Source organism: Pleuronectes platessa, chromosome 11 (assembly GCF_947347685.1).
Source record: "Pleuronectes platessa chromosome 11, fPlePla1.1, whole genome shotgun sequence".
Taxonomy (NCBI): Eukaryota; Metazoa; Chordata; class Actinopteri; order Pleuronectiformes; family Pleuronectidae; genus Pleuronectes; species Pleuronectes platessa.
In genome coordinates this window covers 20,953,952-20,976,737 of record NC_070636.1, presented here as the reverse complement: position 1 = coordinate 20,976,737, position 22,786 = coordinate 20,953,952, and positions in this window count along the sequence as shown.

Below are 22,786 nucleotides of genomic sequence, written 5' to 3'. Positions count from 1 at the left end.
CAAAAACTGTATGTCATATTTTTTTATTATTTTAATGTTGATGGTAGATAATTACATCAGCTCCGAGGAAGCAGTCAGAATTAAACACTCAGTCTTCTTCTGTTGTTTTGTATCTGTTCTGTATGTAGTTTGCTACTAGCTGAGTGAATGTAGTGAAAGTGTGATGAAATGTCAGAACAGCCGAACACAAATATGCAAATATGCAATTCCTGTCGGACTGACCCTGGCATTCAATGCAGGTAAAAGGGGAGGCAGTTGCTATGACAACACTGAGTGACATCACGGGTAATAACTGCTGGGTTGAAAAAGTAGAAAATACATTGTGATATGCAAATCGTCCAGATGAAAGGGAATTGTGACATGCATGCAGGGGACATGGTGTGGGTGTGGGTGTGTGTGTGTGGGTGAAATGTCAATGACATAATGACGTCAGGTCAGTTTGCATCTGTCAACAATGTTGGCTGCATACACACAGACACAAACACACACACACACACACGTACACACTTCAGGTTGTTTCGCCAGTAGCTAGTTTGATGTTTTGTGGCCTGAAATAACAGGGAGGAAGTGACCCACACAGACTTTAAAGATAGAAAACTGCACACAGTCACACACACTGGGGATCCGCTGGTACAACGTTATGGTTAAACGTCACGGCTGCCACTGACTAACGACAAACCCCAAAATGTTTTGTCTGTGACTGACCCTGGGAACAGAGAGCCGGACGGACTGAAGCTAAGAGACTGCAGATTATCAGATGTCCATCAGTTAGATGTGCAGTATAACGGCGCTCTACAGGATTCAAAAGTAATGATTGTGCTGTGATGACCGTCAAGTCCGAGATGCATTTCCCTTTAACACATTAGTCGGACATTAGAGGAGTTTCCAAACACCTATTGTCGTTAATATTAAGAGCTGATCTGTCCTCATTATCAGCAGTTCAAGTTTTTAATGATCAGGTTTTATGGGAGGCAGTAAATCCCCTTCAGTAAAAGCTTTTTAAGTTTGATAATAATTTCACAACAGACTTTATTTGCTGCCCCTCACAAGGTATGAGTACTAAGACTCTTCCCTTAGTTCGCCCATGTGAACGGCCAAACTTTTGACTCAGTCCTGTCTTGTGGTATATTCATGTGGAACCCGTCTTGACATATGATACTGTCTCTATCTCACGACTTAGCCATCGTGTGAGTTTAAAGTACCCCTCTCTGCTCAGAGACCTCAGCTCCTGAAACACCATCCACACATTTGAGCCTGCTGGTGTTCTTCCAGCACCTGTCTGGCCACTGAGTCCACAGCCTGTAACCTTAGGAACAGGCCCAGGGGTGTTTGTGCAACATGTGACGGCTGTATCACTAATATGCTGTGTCTTGCGCAGGTCTGTTATTCACACAGCGAACATGTCTAATAAAGAGTTGCTATTGTAATCCTAGTATGATTTTACATTTGCTATAAATCGTTTATTCATTCATTCAACATTTAATCTACATTTTGTTTTGACAGAGACATGGGTTAATATAAAATACAAACATGTATGTCTCCTCCGTTTACCTTGCTGTAATATGTTCAGGAATTGTTGCAAATATTTATTTGTTTGTGACATGTTTGACAGACGTAAAACCTCTAGGACAGCTTGCAGCTGGAATGTTTTAGGCATACAACAAATGTTAGTCCACTATTCACTCTTCTGTTGGATGTGGTTTAGTCTCACAAAATATGTGACACTATGGTTTCATCAGCTAGTTGTTTAAGTTTTGCAACAGCTGGGGCCTCCCTTTGAACACAAGTAACAAATCTTAGCATCTTCCCATAGAAATTTCATGTCATGAAATTTCAATTTCATGACAAGTGACAGACACATCTGTATGAGTCTCATTCAGTGACCACACAAAAGTTGACATAGACATGAATATCTATTATCTAGCTTTCTCTCTGAGGGATCAATTTAAAAATAAATAAAGTTGAAATCAGAGCACAGTCTTTAAACATCTTCAACTTGTATTTATGGTGATTTTGTAAGATGAGAGATGATTTTGTACGATGGTTATAACATCAAGAAGCAGAGCAGCAGCTTGTAAATGTCTTGGAGGGGACTGCTAGATAGCATGGAGACACAAAGGGCCACGTTTCAATCACAACAGAAACCAATTCAACCCAGCAGCACTGAATAGAGTCTGATGAAACCAGGTCACATGACCACATTTATTAATCTGCTGTACTTTTAATAAAAGAAGTCAGTTGGAGGAGGCATGGTGCTTGAATTAGTTGCTTTATCCTAGCTTTTGATTTGTAAACAATAGTGTGCATCTTTAGAATGTTTAATACATTGTTGTGTGCTGTCAAGCGAAGAAATCGATTTATGTTTTAAATGTAGCTGTATTATTCCCTTGAAAGGGAGAAAGTTACAATAATTTGTTTTCTGTTATACCAATTATTATTATAATTTAGGTCACTCATTTCTTTATTTAAACTTTCCTCTAATTAGTAACACTGCAGAAAACACTTACTTTCAATTTGTTACTTAAGTGGCAATTACAATTTAAAAAAAGGCTACAATGGCAGAAGAGCAGTGTATGAATAATAGAAAATAATCCTGAAATTGTCTTCTTTTACATGTTTTGTACACTTCTCACTTGACATTCCATGTGAATTTCACAAAAAATCGAATAAGCAGCATGATGCTGTGCAAAATGTAAATTTGTGGTAACACACATGTTCAAACAAACCACAAGCTGAGCATCACCCTGTGCCTTCCTGTGCCGATAGCCGTCAGGAGTCCAGTCACTCATTTCCTTTGTGCTGCTATGAAAACTCACTCAGAACTACAGGTGGCCTCTGTTGTAATTAAGCGAGTGTGAGTGTGTTATAAAAAGAGAGAGAGGGTATAACCTGGTTACCGCAACACCAACACAAATGAATTGTTAAAGGCTGTAATTAAACCTTGTCGCTCTTTTGAGTGCAATACAGGGTTACACTGCATGTCTCTGTCCCCCAGAGCAGATCATCACTCTCTAAAAACATAGTTCACTAACTATACTAAGTATTCATTAAGATTTACCATGTACTGTATAATCCACTGATAACGTTTTGGATCTTGATTTTAGAAAGCAACTTAATTGACTCGGCTGATTGTATCAGCATTGTGCTTCGACATAATAGAGATAGAGACAAGGTTTCCACTTAAACTGCAGGCGCGACACATACAGAGAGAGATGAAATGTATAGATAGCAGTACTAATTTGACAGCTAATGTGAATAGAACATATCCCTGCTAGAAAAAAAGGAATATTTATAGATAGATAGTCTCTCCTCACTGTGAACAAGAGCCACAGTTCAGAGAACACTTGGTTCCACAGATTTGATCAGAACCGATGATGGATAATAGCAGCCTATGGGTTAACTGCATTAAGAGGAGTATAGTCCAGAAGTTTTTTTTTTTTACAACAGCTCTCTATATCACTGCAACAAACCCATAGGCACATTGTTTGCTGCTGCTGACCTAAGCAACACCAAACTTATCTGAAACATGAGCACATTAACATACATCAGTGTGATAAGAACCCACTGAAATGACAGAGACCATCTTGGACAAAGAATTTGCAAATTGCTTTATTTAAGTAATGTCCTGTCTGCTGATGTGATGGGGGGGTTGACAGCCTCCAATGGGGAGTTAAGGTGTCGTCACCTTTGGGGAGCTGTCATGTCGTCCTTCTTGGTACAGTTGGGAAACGTTTGACCGTCATCTTGTAAAGTCAGATGGCAAAGTCGAAAGCACTCAGTTGAAAGACGTTCCTCCACTGAAGTAACCATGTTCTTCTGCTTAAAAACTGCAACAAACAAAGACATTCAATTCAATTTTGGCCAGTTTCAATCAGAATATTGGCCTACTGCACATTATCTCAAGTCACTTTATATAATAAGGTGGCAACCTTAAAAATGTACAGAGAAACCAAACAGTGCCACTATGAGCAAGCCCTTTGGTGACTGTGGAGAAAAAAAACCTCCCTCATTAACTGGAAGAAACCTCAGCTGGAACAGACTCAGTGTGGGTGGCCATCCGGTTGGGGAAAGTTTCCCAATACTGAATGAGCTCCAAGCTGCTGAAGATCTCAACTGTGACTTGGACCTGGCTTTTATTCTCCACAATGTGCAAGTAAATGAATGGCCACACACTAACGCTGGTTGACTTACTGGTGCTCGAAGGCTTACTGGTGCTATTGCCAGCATTGCCATGGAGTATGACAGCAATGCTAGCACAGGCTCATGGTTGTGGCTCTCCTATCGCAATACTATTATAAAGGCCAAAGCTAATTCTGGCCCAAGGGAGCCTGGGGGTGTGATCTACAAATCACTTGAATTTCATTGTGCTCTAGAGTGACACCTTGTGGTAATGTTAATATCCAGAGAGCCACCACAGCTAATGTTCATCAATAATCCATTGCCCTTGACTATGAGTCCGAATTTACAGTTCATACCCTCACTTAAAAGATCACATAGTCATAAATTAGAATATATGACAAGGTCATCAGAGTAACCCTAGCACACTGTAATACATTAAGAGAATGTGATTGCTCCATATTCGATCACCATAATACAAATCACCATGATGCAATTACATAATGATGTCCCCATCATTAAATTATGACCAGCTTTCATCTTTACAGCAGTCGAGGCAGGTGATGACATTTCCCCTGCTGTGCTACATAATGGGATTTCATTCTCAGAAGGTGTCACATGCTTCAGAGGGCCCAGTGTGCTGCAGGATGAAAGTTTGGCACCTGTGCAGCCTAGAGGACACTTTTCATTTTGAAGCACCACTTCCTATAGCCTGCAGGTCAAGGACACAGGGGAAGCAGGGGTCGAGAGACATAGGACATCAGATAATAATAAATCCTGTATAGGAGACCAATTACACACAGTGAGTTACGGGTCCAACAAGGGCTGAAAAGGGCTATAATCCTGACTTGGTCTTTCACTGTGTACAGGTGTGTGAATGTGCATGTGTGCATCAGCTGCTCCTCTCGTAAGCCAACATCTGCTGCACAGTAATTGCTGTCTGGAGGTGTGTGTCTGTGTTTGTGGGTGGGTGTGTGTGAGAGAGTGTAATGTGTGTAACAGAGAGAGCAAGAAAGAGAAAAACACACAGAGATGGAGAAAACGTTTGAGAGAATGCACTGTGGATCAAATTGGATTTTCTTTATTTTGCAGACAGGACAATTTAAGCACCTGTGTAAAGTATTGTGTTGTATGTAAAGCAATATCAAACGTCTCTCCACTTTGAAAATTCCTTCCTTTATTGCCTCAGGTCGGGAAATGAAACCGAGCAGATTGCATTCATTTTCTCTTTCGTTCAGATAAACTGTAGAAACAAGCAAAAGCAAGGATGAAGCAAAAGGCTATTCATTTCTGGCTTCTCATTAAAAATTTAAAAAAACATTTTTGGGGTCATTCATTGTATCAGTCGGTGAAAAAAAAGGAAAGATACCAGATGGACTCTGTATATAATTTGTCTCCTTACGACAGCAGCACCGCCGAACACTTTGTCCATCAAAGCAAGATGTTAACACTTTCTTTATCGTGATGCTGTCATGCTCAGTCGCAGCAGCAGAGTTGGGAACATCATGTGATTTAGAAATGGGTTTCATGAAGGGAAATTTGCATGGCATTCAAAGTCTGTGTAACTGACCAAAATCCCAAAGTCTCCAAACTGACATACCATAATAGCCACATTAAGGTTGCAACCGGCCTGCTGATAGATAAATCATCCTTAGTGTAATGCTGCCGTAAATGTCGTCTCATTAACTCTCATTAACTGTTGTGACTTTGAGTTTACTTCTCCTCCGACTGTCTCTGAGTCTCCAGACTTTGTACCCAAATTCTGCATGAGTAATTAGTTACTATGACAGGAAGGACCCAAATACCACTTCCACCACTGCAATGTGCAACTGTACAGAGCCCGGAGTAGACTAGATGTTCTTTTCCGGTTAGACTGCGGGTGACTACAGCCTTTTCTTTTGGGTACGTGTCAATCACGTCGGCTTTTCCTTTCACCTCTGACCCTCTGGGGGGGGGCAACGGGAAACACAATAAGCACAATACTGACATCAGCTCATCATGGTGAACATCTGTCCATCCATTATCTACACTGTTTATCCTTTGAGGGCCGCATGGGGAGCTGGGGCCAATCCCAGTGGACAGTGGGCAAGAGGCAGGTGAACCCAAGACAGGTTGCTAGAGTCAAACAACCATTCACACTTACATCCACACAGTCAATTTAGAGTCTGCATGTATTTGGACTGCAGGGGGAGAATGGAGTTCACGCAGAAAAATAACCAACTCATCAGTAAAATATCAGCGGCTAGTTGAAACTTTTGTCTGTCTTCCATATGGAGATAGGCAGATTGACGCTGGAAATTAGGACGATGAGAGCGGTGGAATCAAAGTAATGAGCTGACAGAGGGGGAAATTAGTAAAGTAATTGTTTAATATTGATTACCTCAGCTTTAACTGGGCAAGAAAAACTAAATGTACGTATGCAAGCAAAACACCCACTTTTCTGCATCATATTTGTTTGAGAGAGTGACTATGAAAACATAAATAGCAAAAAAGCTTCTAATCAAAAGAATGGTTAATGAGCTGACATCAAATGTGCTGGAAAATGTTATCTTTTGAACTATCTGTGGTCCTCTCATCAACACCATATCTGTGGGGCCTCATTATGAATGCTATTTATTCCTCAATCTAAAGGGCATCCTGCTTTTGCATATGAGCACAATTGATGATATAAAGCAAGAATATCTAATATATAATCTAATTTCAATCGTGTTGTCACTGCTTTTTGGACAAGGTTAAAGACATTCAAATTGACTGTAATAATAGGCATGAGGAGGTCATCTCCGTCCTCCCTTTTATTTCAAAATAAGCAATATTAGAAATACTGCTTGAATGCTGTTCTAGTAGTTTGATCTCATCTTGAATTCTTTTCAGAGGAATTTCAAACGGCGTTAATACTAAATGTCTGTTGTGGTCGCACTGATGGGACATACCTGCAGTCATAGCTGGAAAAAAGTATTTAACAAACAGAAGTTACACACAGATACACAACAAAGTGCAACAAACTGTCTTTGATTCGTGCTGTAAGTTTGTATGTTTCTTTCTGTGTTAGCAACTGTGCTTGGTATCTCCCCTGCTGTGTCTCCCTGCTTGCCCTCCATACAACACACACACAAACAGATACACACACACACACACACACACACACACTTTGCTGTCTGTTTTCACGTGAGAAATTGTGACCCGATGCATTTGTTTTTCACTGCCACCGGGGACGGCCCTCACTGAGTGATCATAGCAACACATGAAGGCAGAAAACGCGAGCTACTGGCTGAAGTCTCAGTCAGGTGGAAGGTTCACAGAGAAATTGATTGACAGGTCGATAAGATCAGTGGCTGAGCAGTTAAATGATGACGGAGTGGCTTTGTTTTCCCAGTCATGTGTATTTCTCGAACAGAAAGAAATACGACTGCTAGAATTTAAAGATAAAATGACCATCGACACACAAAATGCATAAGGTGTTTTCATACATGCAATGGGGCTAAATGTGAGAACATGACATTTTCTGGAGTTTCTCCAGCCAGCTCCCTTGTGAGAACTCTGGATAATGCCCGGAATGAGTCTGATTCCCTGGAGGATCCAAAGAGATCAAGTGGGCATGTTGATGATGTTTCTGCCACGGGACAGACGCAATACAGAAAGAAAGAAAGAAACAATCTCCAGATGAGAAAGAGGTGTCAAACATGTAGAAGATGGCAACAAAGATATCGAGGTGGAAAGATGACATGATTGATGCCTGTGTTGATATGCTGTAAACAGAAAGACACATGAGTTTATACGTTACCTCCTGCGCTGACTGTCACGTTAAAGGGGACATATTATGCCCATTTTACCACAGTTGATATGGTTCCTTGGGGTCTTAATGAAATGTCTGTAACATATTTTGGTCAAAATACCACAAGGATCATTTAAAACAGCACATTTTTACCCTGTCTAAAACAGCCCTCCTCAGATTGACCTGTTTTGAGTGCCCTGCCCCCCTCACCCCCGGTGAGCCTGGCTGCGAGAGCCCCAGCTCCCCAGCGCAGCCCCGCAGTGGGAGCAGTGGGAGCTTGAGCTGGCGCAGCAGCAGCATCCTTCCACACTGTTGAGTCAACGTTTAGAGGTGATCCGGGGGTCCCTTGTTTATGCGGCCACTTAAATGTCTGACGGGTAGCAGCAGCGAGCTAACGCTAGCCGGGAAGCCGGGCTCCCCTAGCCGGGGGGAGCCCCTAGGGAGCTCTAGCGTTAGCTCGCAAGCTAACCGGCCGGTGGAGCCTGGCTAGCTTTAGCTCGCGAGCTAACTCGTCCAAGGCCATGTAGCGAGACTCCCTACATTGGCATGGTGTGACTATGACGTTTATTTCGGTCGTAATCCCATTGGACGCACTCTAGAGCAGTGATTTTCAACCTTTTTTGAGCCGCGGCACATTTTTTACATTTACAAAATCCTGGGGCACACCACCAACCAAAATGACACAAAATGACACTCTATGGCCTAACACAGTACATATAATACATATAGTTAGTATTATAGTTTCTAAATGTATTAAAAAGCACAATTTCAAATTATTTCAGCCCTTTATTACTCTTATCTTTTAATGAGCACAAATTGAATCAGATTTATGAAACAATCTTTGATTTAACTAAACTTTATTTAACGGAGACATATTATACCCATTTTATCACATTTGATATGGTTCCTTGGGATCTTAATGAAATGTCTGTAACATATTTTGGTCAAAATACCACAATGATCATTTAAAACAGGACCTTTTAACCCTGTCTAAAACAGATTGACCTGTTTTGAGTGCCAATAGTTACTCCCGCCGTTTACCCGCGCTTCATTGAATTTCTTCACTTTGACATTCAGAGCACTGGGCAGAAATCACATCGCGTCAACACCCACCGTGGGCCTTCGCGATGCTTTATTTTAATTTAACAGTCGGATTCCCCTGGTCCGCACCAGTTCCACGGCAAAGAATCAATCAATCAATCAAATTTTATTTGTATAGCCCATATTCACAAATTACAATTCATCTCATAGGGCTTTAACAGGGTGTGGCATCCTCTGTCCTTAACCCTCAGCAAGAGTAAGGAAAAACTACAAAAAACCCTTTTAACAGGGTAAAAATATGTAGAAACCTCAGAGAGAGCCACATGTGAGGGATCCCTCTCCCAGGACGGACAGAAGTGCAATAGATGCCACGTGTAGGAGAACATCATCAATAATCAAAGTCTCTAGCAGCATTTGATGAGGGTAGACATCCCGAAGGACAACCCCAACATGACATGCCAAGCAGTCCCGCTGCAAGCACAGTCCATGCTCAGCAACCATCTAGACCACGATCCACCATCCAGACCAGACGCCACTCCAGTCCTCAGTCACCGTCCACCGCCGCCCACCAGGACCCATCACAAGCCACCACCGCGGTCCTGGTCCACCGCCCGTGCCCAATGCCAACGCGACACAGGGTCCGCCACCAGCACCACGATCAGCCCAGAATCCGCCACAATGGATCCACCACCGCGACCCCCGGTGTACGATCCACAAACCGCAATCCATGGTGCGGCCACAGAGGCCCTGGATCTGCGGGTGATAAAGCAAAGGGATTCCGGGGAAGGGGGATAGGGATGGAGAAGAGGAAGGAGAAGCTGGAAAGAGAAGCTCCGTGTGTCATGTGTCATAAAATAGAACAAGTAACGTTCTGGCGCACTAATTAGCTCTAACTATAAGCTTTATCAAAAAGGAAGGTTTTGAGTCTACTCTTAAATGAAAAGATGGTATCTGCCTCCCGAACTGAAAGTGGTAGATTATTCCACAGCCGAGGGGCTTGATGGCTAAAAGCTCTGGCTCCTACTCTTTTTTTAGAGAATTTAGGGACGACAAGTAGGCTTGAATTCTGGGAGCGGAGTGCTCTAGCGGGTTTATAAGGTACTAACAGCTCTTTAAGGTAAAAAGGCGCCATATTATTAAGGGCCTTGAAGGTGAGGAGGAGAATTTTAAATTCTATTCTAGATTTAACTGGAAGCCAGTGTAGCGACGCTAATACTGGAGAAATGTGCTCTCTTCTCTTTGTTCTCATCAGGACACGTGCTGCGGCATTTTGGACAAGCTGTAGAGTCTTTAACGACTTACTGCTGGAGCCAGATAATAATGAATTACAATAGTCCAGTCTCGATGTAACAAAGGCGTGGACTAGTTTTTCTGCATCTTTTTGGGAAAGGACATGTCTAATTTTGGAAATATTACGTAAGTGGAAAAAAGCGGTCCTAGAAATTTGTTTTAAGTGAGAATTAAAGGATAAATCAGGATCAAAGATCACTCCCAAGTTCCTGACGGTTTCATTGGAAGCAAGGGCAATGTCGTCTAGCGCAGCTATATCATTAGATAATGCATCTCTAAGGTGTTTGGGGCCAAGTATTATAACCTCTGTTTTGTCTGAGTTTAATAAGAGAAAATTGCGGGTCATCCAGGTTTTTATGTCCTTGAGACATGTTCGAAGTTTAGTTAATTGATTACTTTGTTCAGGTTTTATTGACAAATATAACTGGGTGTCATCCGCATAGCAGTGGAAATTTACCGAGTGTGTCCTGATAATGTTTCCTAGTGGAAGCATATATAATGAGAATAAAATTGGGCCGAGCACAGAGCCCTGTGGAACACCATGGTTAACTTTGGTGCGCACAGATGACTCATCATTAATTTGCACAAATTGGGAGCGATCAGAAAAATACGATTTAAACCAGTTAAGGGCGGTTCCATTAATGTTAATTAACTAGAAAGAAGGCGGTCCTATCTGTCCGTGTCCGTCAAATCGGAGAAGCATAAATTGGCCTTAAGTCAGCTGGGCGCCAGCGGAGGCGCACCGCCCGAGGGGGGGCCGCACGCGAACGGAGGGTTCCCCCAGCGGGCGCCGTAGCTGAGGTGATCCGCGAGAAGGGCCCGACACGCATCCTGAGACGCCGCCGCCGACCGCCGTACCCGGTCCCCTCCAACGGCCCGCCTTCCGCACCGGCGACGCACACCGCCCCGCGGTCCAAGAGAAAGAAAGCCCCCGCACCACTGAGGCACCGCGGAAGAGGACCCCCCCCCGGAAAAAAATGTCGAGGCATGCCGCACGCCGAGTCTCCGGCGGCGTGGAGAGGAGGGCGACGGGGCGACTGCTCCCCCAGCCGCGGCACGTGCCCAGTGGTTTAACCACAAATAGCAATGATATCGGTGAAAGTCAAGTTTATTACCGATGTGCAGATGTCGGTAAACGAGGCAAATATCTGCCGCTACCGATGTTCGGCCGATACTTCGGTGTAACACTAGATATTAGATAATTTCCCACGGCACACCTGACGATCTCTCACGGCACACTAGTGTGCCGCGGCACACTGGTTGAAAATCACTGCTCTAGAGTATCGTTTCTGAAATAGAGGAACCACAACAAATCGCGGGAGTTGTTTTTTTCCAGAGTTTTTGGGACGGTAGACATGTCAGATACCAAATTAACGTGTAGAAGCACTACAAAGGTGGAATTTTCCTAATATGTCCCCTTTAACACTACAGAGTTTTCTGCAATGCTGTAAATGAGTCTGCCTGAAGAGTGGTGAGTCAATTTGTATTAATTCGTGGAATTCCACTTTATTGAACTCTGAGTTAATGTCTGAAAACATGTATACAGTCAAATGCTTGTTTCATGTCAGCTGCCCATGTGTATGGGATGAGTTGCATTTTAGTTTAAATTGGCTGTTACAACCTTGACGCACTCACAAACGCAATCTGACACACACAAGCACCCACACTGACAGCAGTGCAGGCCATCTGCAGACAGTAAATTATCTGGTTAGCAGATAATGCAGTTGAGGGACAGAGAGGACCACGGGGCGGCAGGGACAGAGGGAAAGGGGGTGGGGGGGTGCATGGTGGTACACACGGTGACAAACATCCTCAGGAAGGATTTAGTTTTTTTGTTGCTTATCTGGCTTCTGAGTGTTTTGTTGCACACACCATAGCCATCTATCTGCACCATCGTGCTGGAGGTGAGGGGCTGCCTGGAGTTTTTCACTTGGAGAGCAAAGACAAAAACCACATAAACACAGCCCCAGCAGCTAGAATAATTTCATTGTTAGCACTGAGAACAATTTTAAACTGGTTTAATGTGTATGTCCATGTGTGTGAAAACATCGACAACACAAATGCAAAAGCCACACAATACGATCAAAGCAGAAGCTAGCGATGGATGTTGACTAACCATTGTTACTTACTTCAGTCAAGTGAGCTGTCGTTTGTGAAAAGCCGGTCAAAGCCAGCCACTGGTTGACCATTGTCTGTTTGAGGTGTTATGGTACAGGTGCTCGGAGCATCCGAAATAAAAACATAGCCCAAATACATAGATTTTAACCAAAGATGAGAGGATCTGTCGCCTATGTTAAAATGAGCAATCTTGTTTAGTAATAGTTGGTGTAGATTGCACAAGGAATGAAAACTATTTCTTCTTCTGGCTTATGAGCACCATATTATTACTCTATCAGGACTTTGGGAAGATTGTGCAAGTAACTGCTTATATTCTGAAGAAAGAGCCACAAAGACTTGGAATAAATGTTTACTAAGTGTTACCTGAGAGGTTATCTCAATATTGAGGTCATATAATTTCTCAAGAAACTATAACAGTGGTTTTAGAATTTTGGATCCAGTCAGAGTCCAACTTCAGCAAGTCTCCTTGCTGGCTATTTATGAAAAAAAAAAAAAAAAATTCTCATAAAATTCTGACTATCTTCAAAATTTCAGATTTCTTCTCTTCAATATGGGACTGAAAATCGGTCACAAGTTACAACTGTGTGGAGGTATTTGCTTATGTTCAGCGTGGAGAAGATTGTCTCTAGAAGGAAATGCAAGTGAATAATTGTGTATAAAGTTAAAATGCTGTGAGCTGCTCTGATTAGATTTTGTTCAAAGCTTTGTGTGGTGACTGAATGATCTAAAAACCATCATCTCAGAGAAGTATCTCCCTGAAACCTACAGATTCACAGAGCGTAAACTCACCGGCTAAAAGCATAATTTGTTTGATAGATAACACACGTTCAGCCACAGCACACGCTGAATGTTTCATAATGATAGGGATGAAGAATGAACACATCACTGCACCTATTATAAGTGGCATATTAAAGCATGAATACAGTGAGTGCAAACAAGCAGAGCACACTGTGATGTGTCCATTTATCAGCGACCTAATTATCAAACACATTAATCCTGTGTACGTGTATTAAAAGAAAAAAACTCTGTTTATTATAGCAGCAGCCAATCAGCTTGCCTTGATGTCAGACGGGGATGATGGAGAGGAGGCAAGCACAGGCGAGGTCGGTGACACGCTCATGAATCAGTTTCACATCCAGTTCAGACTGGTGCCTGGTGCCGGCTCTAAACTGTGAGTCCATTCACAGGACAAGGTGCAGAGAACAGAGCTTATTCAGTTCTTACTTTTCATCTGACTCAGGTATATTAAACTGTACGTATGGAAAACACAGGGCAAATAAAACCACCTGTTCATCTTGGAACAGGGAGCAAGACCCTTAGACCTCAGCTGCTTTCAGACAAACTCAGATATAAGAAAATTTGCGTTTGACTTCCCAAAATGACATCTTCATCAGTGTCATGTAAGTGTGTGGCTCCTCTTTTTCATTCGTGTCATCATCAACGCACCCACTCACATGCTGTGAGTGTGGAAGGGTTTAATTTCTTACACACAATTGAAATTATTATGTGAAATTCCCAGGAGTTAAGTGCATGTCTGAAAGCAGCTCGAGTTTGCATTTATTCGTTGTTATAAATAAATATATAATTTAAAATAGAGATCAAATTAAAAAAAACGACTTATTTTTCAGGGATTATCTTCCAGTGGACGCATTAGGTTACAGAATACACTTTCATTATTACATCCAGAGCATAGTGAATGGAACATTTTTACCTTGTAAGCTACTGCCATGCCAAAACAAGTACCTCAAAAATAGCAACTATCAACAGTTAAGGGAAATTTAATAGTGAGTGAGTTTTACAGGAACAATTCGGCACTGTGAGAAATATGATTAACTGCTTTCTTATTGAGAGTCAGATCAAGTACATATTAACACTGTCATATTTACATGTTAATATGTGTATGAGTCGGGAGATAATCAGATTACCTTATTATTTGTAGTAGAACCAACAGCCAGTGTAGCTAAATGATAATAAAACGTTGTCTTTATTTCCTTTTTCTGAGCATGAACAGAAACAATATGTCAATTTACTTGCTGTAGCTTTTTTTGAGTAACAACTGAATAGATAGACTGTATAGTTCAGTAACTGTAAAGTATATTTTAGTCATACAGTAAACTTTATAGGCAGGATGGATTGGGGTCAAATCTATTATATCATGGGAATACAAATATATGGTTTTAATCCCAAACCAAAAAAATATCTTTAGGCGACCAGATATATGTACTTTAATGCATATACACTTTTTCAGCTAGGAATCACACCAAAGACAATTTTCGCTTTGCTTTGGACTACACATATACAGTCAGTTGGCAGTTTATTAGGTACACCCATAGGTAAAACCGCTCTGCAGCAGCCACAGACCATAATGCAGCAGGCTCACCACATTATTTATTATCTCAACATGTGACTTGTTTACTCTGTAGCAATTAGTTCTGCAAATAAAATTAAGTGTGAAATCACTGCTTTCTATCCTCATTACAGTTTAATTCCCTCCAAAACCAAAATATGTTTCTTGTATACATTTTTATGAATCTATAAACCGCAGTTATAAAAAATGACATATGATAATTGATTATGTATAGGACTATTTCTTGGCTTGTTAAATTCTGGTCTCTCAACTCATATATTATCAGTATCCCTATTGAATGCATAAATATATGTGCATACAGTAAAATTATGTTATGTTTGAAATGGAAAGATCATTAACTCCAGTCACTAAATACTTCCACACTCATTCCAGCTGTTTTAGATATACATTTTTATTTCTTGTTTATGATATAACAGCCACAACATATTCTCCTATGTAGCTACAGAATGGCACCATCTGTTGTTCCTGGGAGACATGTGATGCGACTGCAGAGCCTGTGTTGTCCCCCTGCCTCTTCTTCCACCTTTCCTTCTGTAATGATCACCTCAATCTCTCTCATTTCATTGCCCCCTTCCTCGCCGCCCTCCCTCTCTTCTTGCTGCAGGCACTGATGTTGTTATGGCAAGCGTAGGTGGCGCACCTTTTCCCACTGACAGCAAAGACAGAAAGAAGGGGCGAGGGAAAGCGGAAGGACGGCAGAGGCCACGGAGAAGAAATTTAAAAAGATGAAGAATGGGAGTATATTTTGAAGCTGATCCTTCTCATATATTTCTCTCATTCCCTTCCTGTCAACGTCTCTCTCACTCGCTCCTGTCTCTCAAGCTCTTCCTCCTAACGCCGTCGGCAATGACCAGACACGTCTTAATATCCCTCATCCTGTGTGTGTGTGTGTGTGTGGTTATGTAAGATTTGCCTTGAGGCAGGGGGCATAAATAAAGGTATTAACAATTCTCCGGTATAGAGAGCTGTCACCATGACCGATGCAATGAGCTGTCACATATGGATTAAGTTGAGCAGGGCAGTCATGTTGATCTTAAGAGTGTTCTCAAGAGTATCAGCAGTTTTACTTCTCTGCCTCGAGTTATTCTTCCAGTTCTCAGTAATCATTGGTTTGTTTGTTTGTATCTGGTTTCACTTCATAATTAACCTTCGCATAAGCAGAACACAGCACAAGTAATTAGTACTAATTTAGGCCACCAGACTAGCTCTAGGGCTAATGGCCTTGAAATAATGTGGGAACACTTTCCTAAATTAGTGGTGTTCTTCCTGCTCATACCATTCGGTTGAAATCATATTTTCTCAACCTCTGACAAGTCTCAGATCCGATCACAGACTGTATATGAAGATAGCTGACATGATGGCTTCCCAAAGATAAACCCCGCCTCCTCAATATAAGTAAATGGACGTGGACCAAATAAAAAACTAAACAAACACATCGAACCCATCCAGGCTGCAAGACTGAGCGTAACTCTGTGTGTATTTAGGGGCCACTTTCAATGAACTTCACATCAGCCTCAGACTGTGAAGGCAGCAACAGTGCAGCTTAACTAAAGTGCCTATGTTCTTAATTAAGAGCTACATTGCAAGAGTGTTGGGAATAAGCGTATAAAAGATCACACTGAGAAAAACTGGTCAAACTATTTACAATAAAATCGGGTATCATCATGTTTTTCTTTTCCTTTTAACAATGCCACTGCCCAAAATGGTCTGTAAACAATGACTAAATCATAGGATTTGCATTTCAACAGTGAGAGGTTTCTTTGTTGTATCCACTAGGAGACAGTGTTTGCAGATCCTGTGGCCTTCTCTGGCTTTCCCTCTGCCGTTTGTTATTGGCAATGGCAACAGTAAGATGGTCAGTGCTACTGGGGATGGGAGCTTGTCCACTCCACACAGCTGGGACACCAGCTTAGCCAAGAGGTCCTTGTTTCTCATGTTTTGTACCTATTGTGAGATTTCAAAGTGCAGGATAGAGGCATTTGATGTGGCCATGTCCACTAAATGAAGGAACAATGTGTGATACTAGTGAGCTCTCCTTCAGTAGGTGGAATGATACTTCATAAGCGGGTCTGATAGGTCAACCCGACTCATGCTCTTGGGTCTCAGGTCAGTGGCTGTCTTTGGATGCCCTTGTCCAGCCCCTTCTTCCCTCTCCTTTGCACTGCCTCTCAACAAACTGTCAAACATTCATGTCTAAGTAGTTTAGAAATTCTCCACATACAGTTGCAATCAGAAATATTCAACCCCCCAAAGATTTTAAGGATTTATCAATTAAAGTTGATAGAATCTTGCTCAAAGAGCAAGATTCTGCTTCGGATGACTTCTTTATGAGTTGAGTGATACAGAAAATCAACATGGAAAATGCATGATGTAGTATTTGTGTGTAGCAGTATATTTTGTTAAGATAGCCATGTCACAATTATTCAACACTGTTGGGCAAGAGTTCCTGCTGAACTGGCCATGTGGTGGGATCCACACAATGAGTCGTAAAAGTAAGGCCTGTGAGCCAAGATGAAACCAGCTCTAAAGTTTCCAGCTAAGATCAAGCATGGAGATAGCATCTCCTCTGGGGGTAACTTCCTCCCTGGGGTTTTCCCAGAAACCCCTGCTCTGCTCCTGGCCGTTCCCACTCTGATCTGACCTCTGACACTCAATTGGCTTAAAGCCAGCATCATCCTATGACCAACTCCTCAAGGAGGAGGACCTCTCAGGTAGAACAAAACCACTGAGACATCAATAATCGCTGCCATTTACCCTGCACTGAAGACATCACCAGACCCCTTCGGGTCTTCAGCTGATTTAGTTGCTAAAGGGGGCAACTTTAACTTTTAGTTTATCAGCCATTTTCCCTGCTCTGAAGACGTCAACAGACCCCTCCGGGTCTTTCCAGATGATTTAGTTGCTAAAGGGGGCAACCAGAGTTATTTTCTTTCATTTCTTTCATTGTCTTTTATCTTAAGTTTGATCTTACTTTGATAGAGACTATTTTTGTTTTAACTTGAAAGGCCGCGCAACAGGAAGCTCATTCGCCGGCCGAGACAAAGACTTTTCTTTTCCACGATCTCCAACACAACTGTGCCACCGCTGTTCATCACTGCAGAAGAACGACGTCATCCCGTTGAGGAGCAAGACGAATCCGCTCCTATTCGGCCCAGCCGACGCCGCTGCGACAGAGGAGCCAGCGCCGCCAAGCTTGAGCGGCCACGATTATTCACTGGACTTCCGGAATATCCACGCGACACGCGCACGCAACAACGTGAAAGTCACAGTAAGAGGCTTTATTGTCTGGGCAGAGACTAGTTTAAATACTTAGCGTGTCATTTGTTTGATTGTATGTTTGTTTGTAGATCGCTGATCTGTTTTTAGCCGTTACACGGCGGACCGAGACGTCACATCCGGTTCCTTTGTCAACTGTGTTTTCGAGAAGCGCGCGGTAACGAGCCGTCGCTTCCTTTTAACGTGTTACCGTCAGAGATATTGTGCGGAGATTTACATCTGTTAAAAGATAAATCTCACGTAACTGGACTGCCTGCTTCGCTAGTAGTTGTCTTTGACGATGTTTCCTGATCTCTCTCTCTCTCTCTCTTTCTCTTTTCTCCTAAACCTGTTTATACACATATCCGATCTGTATTTAGAATACAGTTCATGTAACATAGTTAAATCTATATTTAGAGAGGCTGGACACATCTGGAAGCCATGCGGCCGAACGCCAAAGCAGAGACAAATAATTCTCTTTGTCTGAAAATCCCTTGGTGTAATTCATGTGACGACCATCAGTGTGAGCTCCGGCCACATGGTGTCATTAACATAGACTCCAATTTGAATAACGCAAGTTAAACCACCATTTTGAGTCTATTATTGCCACGCCTCCTCTCTCCCGCTCCTCCCATTCTGGCTCTAAATTCATAACGGCTCCGCCATCTTGTTTTGTAGTCAATCCGCCATTTTGAGAGTTTTTAGGCCTTGATTCCACGAATCATGATCGGCCGCCATCTTAGATGTGACGTCACCACGTGACTGCGTCATCGCCACGCCCCCTTCTTTTTCTCTCTCTCTCTCGCTCTCTCACACACACAGACACACCCACACAGACACAGAGACACATTGATAGACACAGACAGATACACACACACAGATACACATAGATGAATACATGTGTTTTTCTAAATTGTGATAAGCAGCTGCTGTTGTTATCTTTGAAATATGGGAGTTTGTTAAAATGATGAATCATTAAATAACACTAACTTTATTTCACATGCATACACATAGACACACACACACAGAGAGACACTTTGACACAGACACACAGACACACACCGAGACAGACATACATAGGTAGACCGCCGGTTTTACATGTATTTTCTGAATTGTGATAAGTGCTGCTGCTTTGTTTATCTTTGAAATATCGGAGCTTGTTAAAATGATGAATCATTGAATAACATTATAACTTTATTTACCCTTTTTAATAAATGCTTTTGTAATTAAAGTATCTGTAGTCTGTGATTATTTGTGCATATGTATGTGATTACAGCTGGATTATGATTGCCTGTGCTCGAACTTAAAACCCTTCATTGTTTATTATATAATCATTAATACTAAAATATTGAGATTATTAATATAACTTATATCATTGAGACTGATATTTAAAGATTGAATTGTTGGTCCCTGTAACCAGGGTGGTGCCCCGCGACAATAAGCAATGATTACAGATTTGTATTATTCTTAATTGATAATTTTATTGTTTTCATTAATTATTTTAACTATTATTAATGGATAACCGTATCATTTCTAATTAAATGTGTTACATTTCTTAATTAATAGCTTTATCATTTTTGATTATTAAAATAACAATTATTTCTTAAAAATAATCATATTTCATGATTATTAATAATTAGCCAACGTCAATTCTACTCCTACTATTGCACAACAACCCCTATATAATATTGTTGTTTTTAAAGCTGTCTGACAGTTTTTTTGTCCTAAAGTTGAGTTGAAACATTATTAAGCCTTTGGGAACTCTATACTGATCCTTCATTTGCTTCAGCTGTGATGCATATATAAACCCCACCCATGAAGGTATTCAAGGTGAGTTGGAACCATGGGAAAGACAAAGGAGCTTCCACAAAAGCTGAGAGAGGAGATTATTTCATCACACCTGAAAGGCCTTGGGTAGAAGAAGATTTCCCCAAAAAATTATATTCCAAGAGACACAATTGGGAACATTATAAGGAAGTTTAAAACTGATGGAGCAGCTTCAAACCTGCCTGGCCGTGGAAGAAAGCCCAACATTTCATCAAGGACCCTCAGCAACTTAGTCAGAACAACTCAGATAAACCCCTGTGTGACTGCAAGACACCGGATGACCTGATGAAGGCTGGTACAAGTGCGTCAGTGGCAACTATAAGACGTGCACTGAATAAAAAAGGACTTCATGGCCGGCTTCAAGACACACTCAGCTCTTGACCACAAGGAACATCAAAAGTCGATGTTCCTCGATGAATTTGGATAAGACTACTGAGTTTTGGGTGACAGTTCTATGGACTGGTGAAACCAAACTGAAACTGTTTGGACGTATGGACCAGCGGTATGTCTGGCGTGTGAAAGGCCAGGCTTAGGACCAGAAGAATACCATCCCCACAGTCCAGCATGGAGGTTGGTCAAAGATGATGTTGGGCTGTTTTTCTGCGGCAGGAACTAGCAATCTTTATTGTGTACATGGCATCATGGATTCACAGAAATACCAGGCCATTTTAAAGAGGAATGTGATGCCTTCTGTTGACAAATTAAACCTTGGTGATCATTGGACTTTCCAGCAAGACAATGATCCAAAGCAAAACCTTCAAGTCCACCAAAGCTTGGTTGAGAAAAAGATCCTGGAACGTCCTGGAGTGACATTCACAGTCACCAGATTCAAATTCGATTGAAAATCTTTGGTGGGATTTAAAGAAGGCAGTTGCAGCATGGAAGCCATCAAACATCACTGATCCAGAGGCTTTTGCACTTGAAAAATGGGCAAAGATTCCAATCGAGAGGTGTAAGAAGCTTGTCCGCACTTACCGAAAACATTTTTTAGAAGTTATAAAAGCTAGAGGATGAGCCACAAAGTACTGAAGTTGGGGGGTTGAATAATACTGCACATGCACATGTGTTGAAAGATTTACATTTTTCATTTGACTTCAAAGTTAAGTCAACTTCTGTTGTCAAAATAACTAAAATATGCATCAATAAATATCTTTTGTTGTTTGATGAGGTTTTTTTGTCATTTATTGTCATTATCTGTCATCCACATAACTATAATGTCTTTTGAGGTGAGGGGGTTGAATATTTCTGATTGCAACTGTATATGGTATCCTGCCACATGGCTAAATGAGGTCCATGACTGCAACATAAGACAGTCCATGTATACTGGGTGTGTGAAAGGTACACAGTACAATTGATAGTGTAGAAATAACTTAAACCAGCCAACACAAAATGCTTCTCCTTTATATTGAGTCAGTCACTTTCCCCTTGGTAGGCACCATTCTTTCTTCAACTGCCAATTCCTTTCTTGTACTGCGATACAAGGTGATATAAGTCTGGAAGGCATTTGAATGTCAATGAGGAGCTTGACTCTGAACAGTTCATCATTATGTGGTCTTCTCTTTTTGTCAATATTGGCATCTTTGTGTGGATCAGAGGCAAATGTGTACAATAATATGGCCGTGACCCTCTTTTGTCTCTTGTCATGAACGTAGCTGGAAACAGCACAGAAATAGAGACAGAATTAGAGAGCTGGCAGTGACGTCACATGTGTTTATATATGAGAAAACTAAGGACGTTGTACAGTTTCTCATATTAGAAACATTCTCACCCACTGAAAAGTTGGCTGCTGAAATGAACAAACCCAAGACATTCTTAGTTGCGCCATTTTGTAGGTAATTGGCCAAAGTATGGGTCAAATCACATCAAAGGGTTTCATAATAGTAAAAGATGCTGTAGTAACAGATGGACATTTGACGATGAGGCTCCATGCAGAATAATTATATAAATTAATACTATAAGATTACCACTGACTTATGTGTACTTTTCTTTATTGTCATCCCTGAAGGTGATGATTACAGCTCAACCATCAGGCTCTGGTAGCTGTTATTTACCTCTCTAATAACCAGGGCCAGATTCATACCAAGGCCAGAGAGGATTGGAGACCGTATTTTAATGGGTTAATTATTCTGCAGCCTGATGGTGTCCCTGACCTGCACAGACAGCTTTGCGGACTCCCCCTTGTTATGCTACATGGACAGAGAAATGTTTCATTTTCAATTAAAACCTTGAAGTGTACACTCTTCAATTGGTGCTTCAAAAATGTTATGAAAACTCAAAATCCGACTGAGGGGAGGGACCTTCATCTAACTTATCATGAAACTCATTAACTCTCTTTCTGACTTTTCAGTTTCAGTTCACAGCTTTAGTTGATTTAAAAAAAATGGGCTGTAACGATATAGCGCTTCTCCAGTGTTGATAACCGCTCAAGGACATGGATGACCATGAATTTTCTCCTACTAAACAGATAAAACAAAGGTTCTTATTCTCGGCTCTAAACACCTTAGAGATGCATTATCTAATGATATAGCTATTCTAGATGGCATTGCCCTTGCTTCCAGTGAAAAAGTCAGGAGAGTGGGTGTTATCTTTGATACAGATTTGTCCTTTGATTCTAATTTAAAACAAATTTCTAGGGCCGCCTTCTGTCACTTACTTAACATTTAAAAAACCAGACATGTCCTGTCTCAAAAAGATGCAGCAATAAGTAGTCCACGCTTTGTTACATCCAGACTTGATTATAGCAATTCCTTATAACCAAGCTCCAGACGTAAGTCGTTAAAGGCTCTGCAGCTTGTCCAAAATACTGCAGGAGGGGTTCTGACAAGAACCAGGAAAAGAGACCTGATTTCTCCTGTATTAGCTTAACTACACTCGCTAAATTTTGAATAGAATTAAAAATGATCCTCATCACCTACAAGGCCCTTAATAATATGGCACCTCACACCTTAAATGTATTGTACACACTGAATACATTTTAATTCATTCATTATCTCCTCACC